This window comes from Mauremys reevesii, linkage group 16 (genome assembly GCF_016161935.1).
Source record: "Mauremys reevesii isolate NIE-2019 linkage group 16, ASM1616193v1, whole genome shotgun sequence".
NCBI classification, from domain to species: Eukaryota; Metazoa; Chordata; order Testudines; family Geoemydidae; genus Mauremys; species Mauremys reevesii.
This window is the reverse complement of record NC_052638.1, coordinates 6579988-6591901: the sequence shown is the minus strand read 5'-3', so window position 1 is coordinate 6591901 and position 11914 is coordinate 6579988. Positions and strand designations below refer to the sequence as shown.

General features: G+C 49.3%; 1 long non-coding RNA gene across 1 annotated transcript; it reads right to left on the bottom strand.

Moving 5' to 3' along the window:
• Positions 1-578: 578 nt before the first annotated feature.
• On the bottom strand, positions 579-11844 carry LOC120384586. The gene is made up of 3 exons (XR_005588963.1): positions 11714-11844; positions 10988-11231; positions 579-1418 (listed from the first exon to the last, which is right to left on the bottom strand). It is a non-coding gene; the product is annotated as an uncharacterized LOC120384586 (long non-coding RNA).
• Between the last annotated feature and the right edge of the window lie 70 nt (positions 11845-11914).

Here is an 11914-nt window from a genome sequence, read left to right as displayed (position 1 = left end):
TTTTGTACTCTGGTATTACTGTGTCCCATTGATTATCCTCATTCCCCCAAGGTTCTGTGATGCCTACTATATCAATATCCTATCCTCCTTTAATATGAGGCACTCTAGTTCACCCATCTTATTATTTAGACTCCTAGCATTGGTATATAAACACTTTAAAAACTTGTCACTTTTTAGCTGTTTTGCAGAGGGTATATTGAAATGGTAAGACTGACTGATAACAGTTTAGGGTGACCAGATGTTAAGGGGAAAATATCGGGACCGCCGTGGGTGTTTTTGTTTTTTTAAACACACTCACCCGTCCGGGAGTTAGGCGGCAATTCGGCGGAGAACCCTTCAGTCATGGACGGTCTTTGGCGGTGGGAATAAACCTTGCCACCAAAGACAGAAGCACTCGCTGCCAAAATACCACCGAAGACCGTCCACGACTGAAGGACTCTCCGCCAAATTGCCGCTGAAGACCAGGAAACAAAATATCGGGACAAATGGCATCCCAACCGTACTCTGGTCGGGACGCGGGACAAACTCCTCAAAATCGGGACAGTCTCAATTTTATCAAGATGTCTGGTCACCCTATAACAGTTTGAACCATAGGTGTGGTTGGCCTATATCTTTATTTGGTTTTGATGGCAACCAATGCAGAGTATCCCTTGCACTCAAGCAATGACTGTCAGGGGCTCTGGCACAGCACGCCCAATCAATGCCACACTTCTCAACAGACTGTTTTCAAAGATTTAAACATCTGCAGAGATTCAAGTGGCAAAGATTCCACAATAAGAAATCGACTGCACTGTCACACTCATACCTTACATACGTCAACCACTTGGCAACATTCTGCACCCCAGGCACTCATCTAACGGCAGAGCAAAGAAGTGGCTACATCTTGTTCTAGCCTTGACTGGTTTGATGTTTTCTAATGTTCTTTTGTGTTCTGTGAAAAGGCCCATTATTAATAAAGGAAGAAGGTCAAATTATTGTTGCCTTTCTCCCAACATTACTGACGTCATGTCCTTAGCCGGCAAAACCTGCTTTCACAGCCTAGAGAAGATGCTTCCAAAGCTTTTGAATTGTCATTGCCAAAAATACAGGCAGATTTTACAGTGTGTTTTATACACCCAGCACTGCGAGTTTCCTCCATAGCAGTTGCACAGCTGCCTGCAGCTCCATGGTAGTGCTGAAGCACATAGCACTGCAAACCTCTGCAGAAGTGGTCAGTGGCTCTCTGGTAGCACTGAAAGGATTCTGCTGCGAGCTTCCCCTGCAGCAGTGACAGATGTGCCTCCCTGCTCTATGGACTCACTGAGCCATGGCGCTGCGAGCTTCCTCTGCAGCAGTGACAGACGTGCTCAGCAGCTGTGGAGTAGTGCCAGGGTGCCTGTCATGGGATGCGCAGGTTTCAATATTTCACCTTTTCTGCCCTGGAAAAACAAACAAAAACCCTGTACTAATCAGCTGGTCTCTACTTTTAACAAAGCAGCAGCAGCCCTCATTCTTTAAAGAATTGCTTGGTTGGCAGATCAGCCAATCCTCCTCTGCCGGCTGCTGGTGGGCGCAGACCATGGCTTGGAAAGCACTGTCCGAGGAGGGATTTCTCTCTGAAACCTTGACAGCAGTTCAGGGGAATGTAGCTTTGCCCTGTGACATGCTAGCGCTAATGAGCTGGCACATTGGGCTCCATACAGGGCATGGCCACGTTTCCAGAGATGCTGAGTGGCCAGTGCCATCAACAGGAGCTGTGGGCAGCCGCATCTCTGAAAATCAGATTCTGGGTCTTCCCCAGCCAGGCGCCACCAAACCTCTCCCTTGGTTGGTCTCTGCAGCTGGCCTGAAAGAGAGGTGGCTTATTCTTAGTGATGGGCTCTGGTGTTTATATCGTGCAGGAAGGAACTGGTTCTAATCTGGGAAAGGGAGGTGGACAGTGATGCCTAAGCAGCCATGGCAGTAGTTTGAGTAATGCCAGGAGAGCAGAGGACGCTACTGTTTGACACTACATGGAATAGCGGATTACAAAACAAAGCCTGTGAGGCCCCTGCGGCGGGGCGATGACTCACTGGCACGGCGCCTCCTGCTGGTCGTCCAGGGAATTAGCTCTTCTCCAGCTCGGGAGCACCCTCTGCCTGCTGATGTCTGGCCTGCCACTGGCCCCCATGTCCCTCCTGGACCCAGTGCCCTTTCTCTGGTGGTTCTGCCCTCTGCAGTACCCCCCCACATTCTGGGTCTCCCCACCCAGGGGAGCCCCCAATCCTCTATCCTCCCCTTGCCTCAGTGGCTACAGCCAGTCACCATCTAGCCCCCGCTCCCAGGGCCGGCTCCAGGCACCAGCACACCAAGCAGATGCTTGGGGCAGCCAACGGAAAGGGGCGGCACGTCCAGCTCTTCGGCGGCGGGTCCCTCAGTCCCTCTCAGAGGAAAGGACCCACCGCTGAATTGCTGCTGAAAAATAAAGCGGCGGCGGTAGAGCTGCCGCCGAAGTGCTGCCGATCGCGGCTTTTTTTTTTTTTTTTTTTGCCACTTGGGGCGGCAAAAACGCTGGAGCCGGCCCTGCCTGGGACAGACTGCAGTCTATAAACCACTCATCATCGGCAAGGGGGGTTGGACCAGCTGCCTCTGCCTATCTCTGGGCTGCCCCGGTACCCTTTTGTGGGCCCTTATCTAGGCCTGCAGCCTGGGGCTTTGCTAGGCCAGAGCTCCCCAGCTCCCTCAGCCCTTCCCCAGCCCTGCTCCACCCTAGGTACCCTTCTCGGCTTCCCAGGCAGCCAGGTCCTTCCCTCTCAATGAAGCCAGACAGTATCTCCTCTTGAGCTCCTGGCTCACGGCCCTTTTATAGGGCCAGCTGTGGCCTGATTGGGGGCATGGCCTCAGCTGTGGCTGCTTCCCCCTCCGGGCAGGAGCGGGGTGACCACCCCGCTGCAGGCCCCAAGGAATGACCACTGCAGCCAGGCTAACCTAACTAGGACCAGAGTGAAGGGGGCCTGTCACAGGGTAACTGAGACAGGGCCCCAGCAACCTCAGAGTGAGGGAGATGCCAGCTCACTCAGTAACTGGCTCTGCACTGGCCTGAGGGTGAAACAGGCCCACAGACCCCAAGCTGAGTTTGCAGGGCTGGTTGTCAGACCCCCATCTTCCCACCGGCACACCGAGCACAGGGGACCCAGCAAAGCACGGAGTTCCACACTGCCACTGCTACAAAGACCCTTCTTGGAGTAGAAGTAAGAACTCTGCTCAGGCAGCACATGCCCAACCCTCAGGCACAAGGAAGATGAGCGCTGGAATATGGAGTCTGCTTAAAGTGCCCCCCCCATGGCCCTATATGGAGCTAGAAAGCCCTCCAGAGTATGTGAGATACAACCTCACAATGCTCTGCCCTCAGTCTTCAGGCTACTCTCACCTAGGATGAAACCTAAACTGTAGCTGCTTCATTTCCCAGACCTGAAGAAGAGCTCTGTGTAAGCGCCAAAGCTTGTTCTCTCACCAACAGAATTTGGTCCAGTAGAAGATTGTGACGTTATGAGTGCGATATAATATTTCATTGGAAGGTGACAGGGCCAGAAAGAGTTAATTAACTCAGACTGACCTAACCCATGGGTGAACCTTAAGGACTGGTTAGAAAGATATGTAAATGAATAGAACTTTGAAATGCAGTCTGCATTGTTAGAGGTAGAAGGGTAGATGTTTGCTCAAGTCTTGTGATGTAAGCAAACAAGTCTTGTCTATTGCTATAGTTTTAATTCAAAGATCAAAAAAGAAATATTAACATTTATGAAGACACTTGAGTGAAATAGTATTATTGTCTATGTGTCTCTTTGAAGGTTGTGCTAACCTGTATCTGAACTGTTTAATGGATAAATTACTCTGTGCTAATTGCCAGGATGTTTGGGAGAAGGAGTTAAGCCTATTGTTTTCTCAGGCCGAAAGGCTGCTGGAACCCTGGGGCAGATCCTACATCATCTCAGATCTGCTTTGGGTTTCAAGAGGGGGAAACCTTAAGCCACAAGGATTGAGATCCCCAGTCACTGACTGGAGTCACCCTGAACAGGGACATTGGACTATAACCTATGAACTATATCTGAAAGGACTTTTGGCAACTACAAGATCACCTCTGCTATGCATCTGAACCTCAAGAATTGAATTCAAGTCTGTCTGTATATTGATCTTTTAACCAACACTCTCTCTCTTTTCTTTTTTAATAAATTTTAGCTTAGTTAATAAGAATTGGCTGTAGCGTGTATTTTGGGTAAGATCTAAGTTATAATTGGACCTGGGTATGTGGCTGATCCTTTGGGATTGGAAGAACTTTTTCTTTTATATGATTAAGTAAGATTTTGAGGAATCATCATCATATCTGACAGGTGTGTCTGGACAGAGGCCTAAGGCTGGGTACTTTAAGGGAACTGCGTTGTTTGGATTCTGAGTAACCAGTGAGGTACTATAGAAGCTGTTCTGTGCTGGCTGGTAAATCTAAGTATTGGAATAACCACCAGCATTTGGGGTTTGTTTGCCCCGTTTGGTTTGCAGTTCACCCTAATTGAGTGACCTCAGCTGGCTCCCACGGGCAGCACCATCACAAAGATATCTCCTCCCCCACTTTGTCTTGCCAATATCCTGGGACCAACACAGCACCAACAGGACTGCACCACTCATTATTTAACAGAGACAGCTCAAGGAGGAAGAGCTGTTTGGGGACGAACAGGCCAAGGCTGAATGACGAACACTGCAGATGAATGGATAGTAGGACTGTGCACGCCGAGCTGTGGAATGCAGCCACTCCTCTCTGCTGTCACACTATTACCGCAGTCATCTGTACAACAGGACCCTCCTCCTGGGCTGGGGTGGGGAACCTTGCAATAAGTCTTGTGAATCTTTCCAGTGGCATGTCACAGCCGCCCGGTGACCAGCCAGCCAGGATCCCAGCAAGGCTGTGTGTGTGTGTTTCCTGTGCGAGGGGATTCATTTGCAGAGGATTCTTTGCAGGGGGAGAAGGGCAGTCGCTGAGCTCCATTCTCTGTCTCCGAGGCTGTTCTGTTGGCTACTCGCCTAAGGCTGTTGGCTCCCTGCCCAGCAGCAGCAAGACACACCTGGTCTCTGCAGACAAAGCAGGACACAAAGGTGCGTGGAAGCATCTAGTTACCTTTGTAATGTGCAAAGGTGCAGGGCTGTGGGCTTGTTCACCTGCCATAGGCCTCAGTTGATAGGTCATTTATCTCCTCTACTCCTTGTCCCTAGCAATGAGGTGCTGCTTCATTCCCCCGTATTCAGTGGCACTGGCCCAGGCCTCTGGTCACTATAATCATCCCTACATCTTTCAAGGCTGCTCCTGGGGCTGCCCTGGGGGCCATTAACTCCCCCGTCGGAGTGGGGCCAGAGCGACCCCTTCCATTGGCAGCAGGGCTAGAGCTCGGAGAGAGGCAGCACTGGGCACAGGCCCCACCCTCAGTTGTGCACAGGGCAAATCCCCCTCATCACTGCAGCGAGGGCAGCAATCCCACAGGCCTGGGCCTGCTCTGACTGTAAGGGCCAGGACATAGGCAGTTTGGCCTAGCAGTCACCACTGGGCTAAGGTCTGCTCACTGGGGACAATTGTCACTGGGCCAGAGTAGAAGGAATTGCCAGGCCAGGTCCCATAAACAAGAGTCAGTCAGGCTGGGGTCAGAGACAGGAGCTCAGAGGCAGCACTGGGCTAGAATTGATGTTGAAGTCAGGCTGGGAAGTCTGGCATTGCAGCAGGGCACGTCTGTGTGGCTGCCCAGACAACTTCCTCGGGCAACCCCTGGGGTTAAGTAGGGGCACTTGGCCAATCAGAGGGCTGCAGGATACTGTCACTCTGGGTCTCTTGGCAGGTACTTCCTGTGGCACCTACTCTCCACAGTGCTCCCTGGGTGTGCCTCTGCATAGCCTCTTGGTAGCACTGTGGGGATATCAGCTGCCCCAAGCTCTGTACACCTGGGTTCCAGTCCTTGGGTCCTTATCCTGACCTCTAACGTGGCACTCATTGACCCAGGAGGCTATATCCACCTGTGGCTTAGCCTTCCAGCCAAGTCAATAATTAAAACATCCCCTCATTTGGAATAACAAGAGTCTAACCCCACAAAGAGTTCTTTCATCCCACTTGGGCTGCTCTACCACCCACCTTCTGGGCTCCTATGATGGAATGTACCCCTGTATTCACATGCTATTATAATCATTGTTGTACAAAGTACACCTTGGGAGGTATCATTTGAAAACTAATAACTTGCTGGTCAGTTACATCATGGTGAAATGTATCTAACAACATTATATGTGAATTTATGAACATAAGCTGAAACCATGACTGAGGTGTATTTACAAGACAGGTCTAGGAAGTGGGTGAACCTGTTCTCAAAGACAAAGGACAAGTCCAGCCACGTGTTATCAAAGCAGATGGGCCATTGTTTATCCCAGGGATCGGCAACCTTTGGCACATGGCCCCCCAGGGAAAGCTGTTTTATTTAGGGGGCTATATTCCGGGACCATCTCACTCAAATAGCCGCAAATTTGGATCACTAACCCTACCCTGTACCCCTATGAACCATAGCAGATTTCAAGATCAGCTGAGGAAGCATGCCAATTTTAGAAGAATCGACCTTTAAACAGAAAAGTCTTCTCAATCTTAACTATATCAGAGCTGGTACGCCACTATAATATTGTATTAAATTAATCATCAGCAAGGGCTGTACTGGGAGGAGGGATAGCTTAGCGGTTTGAGCATTGGCCTGCTAAATCCAGTGTTGTGAGTTCAATCCTTGAGGGGGCCATTTAGGGAACTGGGGTAAAAATCTGTCTGGGGATTGGGCCTGCTTTGAGCAAGGGTTTGGACTAGATGACCTCCTGAGATCCCTACCAATCCTGAAAGCATAAGAGGCTAGGGAGGTGTGAAGTGGCCCATACATCTCGAAGGCATGGTCTCCCTTGAATGGGAACAGGGGGAGAGGAATACAGCCTGAAAAAGAGCTCTGACAGGTGAGCTGCTCCATTAATCTCAGTGGGTGTCCTTATTGACCCCACCCCTTGGGGCCAGTGCTTGAAAGCCTGTGATATGCTTGTCCTACATCTTCTGTCCTCAGTCTCAGCAGTGTGTTCTTGGTGCATGTTCCCTGCATACCTGTTCTCAGTTCCCCATGCAGACAGGAAGGGCTTCCCCTTTTGCCAGATCACATGGGGGACAGGCTCAGACACTTTCAGAAGGAAGAGGACCCTCAAATCCTGGCTCACCGAGAAAAGGGCTTACACCCCCCTGGGGGGACAGGGGATCAGATCCCACATTGAGGGGTGGTCAGGGAAAGTGGCTTGGACACTCCTAGAGGAACACACCCAGGGGGAAGGGAGAGGGCTCAGATAATCTCAGAACAACAGGGGCCCACTGATACCTGCTCATACTGGGGGGAGGGGAACAGACCATGAGAACAGCAAGGCCCCCAGATCCCTGATGGTGGGGGGCATGGAAAGGGGCATAGAAACCTATATGGGAGGAGTACTGCTGCTCTGCTGTAATACCCAAACACTGAATATTTTCAAATATTTCTAGAATATTCCAAGTGAATACTTTAGCTGAATAGTACACCCTACTGGCCTGCATTAGCAGGGGACTGAATGTGCAAGAACTGCTGCAGCGGAACAGACCAACAGCGTACGTGGTTAGGTATCTTATTGCCCATGGTGGAAGTGCTAGGGGAAAGTGGAAACCTCTCTAATGACTCCATTCAGGGTCAGACTGTTTGGGGAGATTTCTTCCTGATGCTGGCGCTGAGCAGCTCACACCCTGACTTAGCCCTGGTCCACACTGGGAGGGCGGTCGACCCAAGATACGCAACTTCAGCTAGGCGAATAGCGTAGCTGAAGTCGGCGTATCTTAGGTCGACTTACCTGGCCGTGAGGACAGTTGTGAGTCAACCACTGCTGCTTGCCCATCGACTCCGTTTCCGCCTCTCGTGGAGTTCCAGAGTCGATGGGGAGCGCGTTCAGGGATGGCTTTAGCCGCGTCTAGATGAGACGTGATAAATCGATCCCTGATAGAGCGATCTCTACCCGCCGGATTGGGGGCTAGTGAAGACCTGCCCTCATGAAGGTTTACAAGAGATACAACTATATTATTCCCTTACCTTTTGGGGACAGAACTCCAGGCATCCTTCCAGAAAGGCCATACAGGATCCTTGTCATTCCTTAGTCCAACTAACCTCAGCATTTTCTCATAGATCCTGATTCTCTAGCAGCTCTACTTACCCAGCACCCTTCGGTTTTCCTTGATCACTAGGGTGACCAGATGTCCCGATTTTATACAGACAGTCCTGATTTTTGGGTCTTTTTCTTATATAGGCTCCTATTACCTCCCACCCTGGCCTGATTTTTCACATTTGCTGTCTGGTCACCCTATTGATCACACTGCTTTTGAGGGCTGATTGCTACGTCTGTTCCACTTTGAGCTCTGTCCAAGCAGACTCTAGCATTCCATTACAGCGGCTAAGCCAATCTGTATTACATTATTCAGCCACTAGGTGACACTTTGTGCACAATATCTGATTTAAATGAACCTCACCCACACCTGGCAGAACATTAAAGGAATGTATGAACACAGGTGGAGTGTATAAGCAAGCTCTGTAGCCAGTCCACAGCTGGTAGAGGAGCATGCCAGGTGTCAGAAGTTAATTAAGAACAGAAACATATGGGAAACAGCAAAGATTACAGACAGAAGGAACATGATGCAGGATCTCATCAACATGCCACTCTTCAATGCCCCAGAAAATGTCAGCTTTCACAAACCTTCACAATAGACAGGCTGGAAGCAGTATTTTGAAAGTTTTTGAATTGCAATTAAATTCCACAAAAAAAACCCTGGAGATATACAGGTATTTAGTTTATGCTATGGGGAAGCAAGGCAGAGCATATCTTTAAATCCTTTGACTTTACTGAAGACAGCCACAAAGACAACTATTAAAGGGCTCTGGCTATGTTTGATGCATACTTTATACCTCAGAGAAATGTGGTTTAATGAAAGAGCATGTTTTCACCAAAGAATTCAAGAACCATGAGGAAATGTTGAATGTTTTATAAGAGATCTGCATGCATTTGCTTACAAAGACAAAAGCTTTGTGTTCAGATTGTATGTGATCAAAGGACCACAAACCAACACCCTATGATGGGCCTAGTGAGAAAGGTGGAAGAACTCGATGGCATATTTGGTGATATTGGACTTTTGACAGGAGATCCAGTACAAATAACCTTAAGAGACAATGCTGCACCGTATAGTGTACATACATCTCGCACGATTCCTATCCCACTACTTCATAAAGTGGAAACTGCATTGAAGAGAATAGAATGATTGGCATAATCAAGAAAATTGCTGAGCCAAAAGCATGATGTGCCCCAGTGATACCAGTTATAATGAAAAATGGAAAAATATGAATCCGTGTGGATCTTAAAAAGACAATGAAGTAGTTGTGGGGAAAAAATGCTCTTGACACGGGCTGACTTGCTCCACAAAGTGAAATGAGATACAGTATTCTCCAAGCTGGATGCCTCAAAGGGATTCTGGCAAATTCCTTTAAATCACAGAAAGTGCTAAACTAACTCAATTTATCACACCCTTAGGGAGAGTTTACTTTTAAGGATTACCAGTGCACCTGAAATTTTCCAAAGAAAGATGGCAGAACTATTAATGATCCCAGGAAGCCACAGAATCTCCTTCAGGCCCTCTAGCCCCTCATGCACCATCCAGACTTGTGATAAATGATTATTTAAACCAAGAATCACATATATTAGGTTCTTCCGGTTCCAAAGAACCAGACTCACACTCCAGGTCAAAATATACTTTAGATTTCACCCAGACCCATGCTGGTAGCCAATCCTTTAGTAAGTAAAACCTAAAGGTTTATTAATATACAAAAAAGGAAGAGTAAAGAGGTTTAAATGAATCATATACGTTATAGGTGGTTTCAGAGTTTGTAGATCAGGTTAATAGCAATGATGTTAAATCTGCCAGTTTGTAATAAGTGGCTCTGGTTCATCCCAAATATTGGGGCCCTCAGTCCATTGTTCTAAACTCTTGTTAGAAATCATAATCCAGAGATGTGGAGCAGGAAAGAGGCTAAGAAGTGATGTCACAGTCTCCACTTTTATATCCTCAGCCTATGTGCATGGAAAGTTACTGGCACAAAGTCTTGGATCACCTGTCCTTACATGCCATTGCTGAGTCATGGGTCATCCAGTGTCAGCATGCCTTCTGACAGGTTTCAGAGTAGCAGCCGTGTTAGTCTGTATCCGTAAAAAGAACAGGAGTACTTATGGCACCTTAAAGACAAACAAATTTATTTTAGCATGAGCTTTCGTGAGCTACAGCTCACTTCTTCAGATGCATAGAATGGAACACAGAGACAGGAGATATTTATACATACAGAGAACATGAAAAGGTGGAAGGATGCATAACAACAGGAAGAGTCTAATCAATTGAGATGAGCTATCATCAGCAGGAGGAAAAAAAACTTTCTGAGAGTACTCAGGAGGGCTCCCTGAAGAGTTGATTCTCCTTATTGGCCATAAACACATGGCTGACTAGCCTTGATGCAAATCTGACTTGTGGGTGATATCCAGGAACACAACACATTTGAGATACAAACACACAGCAAATCTTCATAACTTCAGATACAATGATGATATATGGATTTAAATAGGAAATAATACTTAGCAGCTCATAACACTTTCATGGATACCTTACAAGACATACTTATATAAGATTTATCACAATTGTGCACGAATGGTGATACCTTAGTGTAAACAGGGTCGTCTTTCTTTTTATACAATGTCCCAACCATCTCAGACAAGCCCATGCAAAGACTGGAAGTTACGGGATGGAAGCACTTGGTGCACAGAGATTTCTTATGTTGATGTCAAAAGGAAGATTTGAACAGCTGGTTCTGAGGCAAGCTTTGTCTATATAGGCAAGTGTGTAATGAACAGGCTGGTGTGTATATGCATGTACCTCTCATAGTTCCCTGGCTGTCATGGGCCCTGCACTGCTAACAGATAGCAGAGATTCTCCATTAGCTCAGGCATCGGGGCCCTGTGCTTTGGTGCAGGTGATGGGGATTCTGCCCCAGCCACAGCTGTGAAGCACTCTAAGTCTGTTGTGTGCAGCACAGAGGCACATGGCGGTTCCAACTGGCTGTGGAACTGGCACTAGAGAGTTGTACCTCCCTGAGTTACTCCTTCGCCATCCCAGTGATCTGTTCAATGAAGAGAAAAGATTGTTACAGAATAGAACAGGGTCAAATAAAAGCTGGCCACTGTAATTTGCAATCCATGTGTGAGTGACAGGGGCCATCATTTCATCAGCAACTGTGAAAAATGTGCATTGCCAGACTCCTCTGCTGGGACTCCAGCCTGGGACTCCCCAGGTCCATGGAGCTAAGCACACGTGAGTGCCGGGGTGCGCTCGCTGACACGTGGGGCTCTAGGAGGCCTGGCCACCACCATGCAGTTGTGTCCCCTGTACCCCCCCTGGGCCTCCCTCCCCTTCCCGGCCCCCCTGCATCCCCTTCCCCCTCCTGGGCCCCATCTCCTCCCAGGCCCCCGGACCCCCTTCCCCTGCGCCCCCTCCTGGGCCCCTGCACTCCTCCCCAGCCCCTGCAGCCCTTCCCCTCCTCACTCTTGCGCCCTCCCACTGCCCCTGCCGCGCGCCCCAGGCACTTGGTGCAGCCGCCCCTACCTGCAGCAGCCGCACGTAGCTCGCCCGGCCCGGCCCCCGGCGGGGACAGCCTGCTCGGGCCGCTGGGGTGCGCTGGGCCCCACGGTCCCGGGGCAGCTGCTCCGCGGGGCCCGTTAGCCGCAGCCAGACACCGCCTGCCGGCGGCGCTGGCCAATCGGCTGCTCTGTAGTGGCCGGTTGCCCCGGTTACCGGCGAGCGATT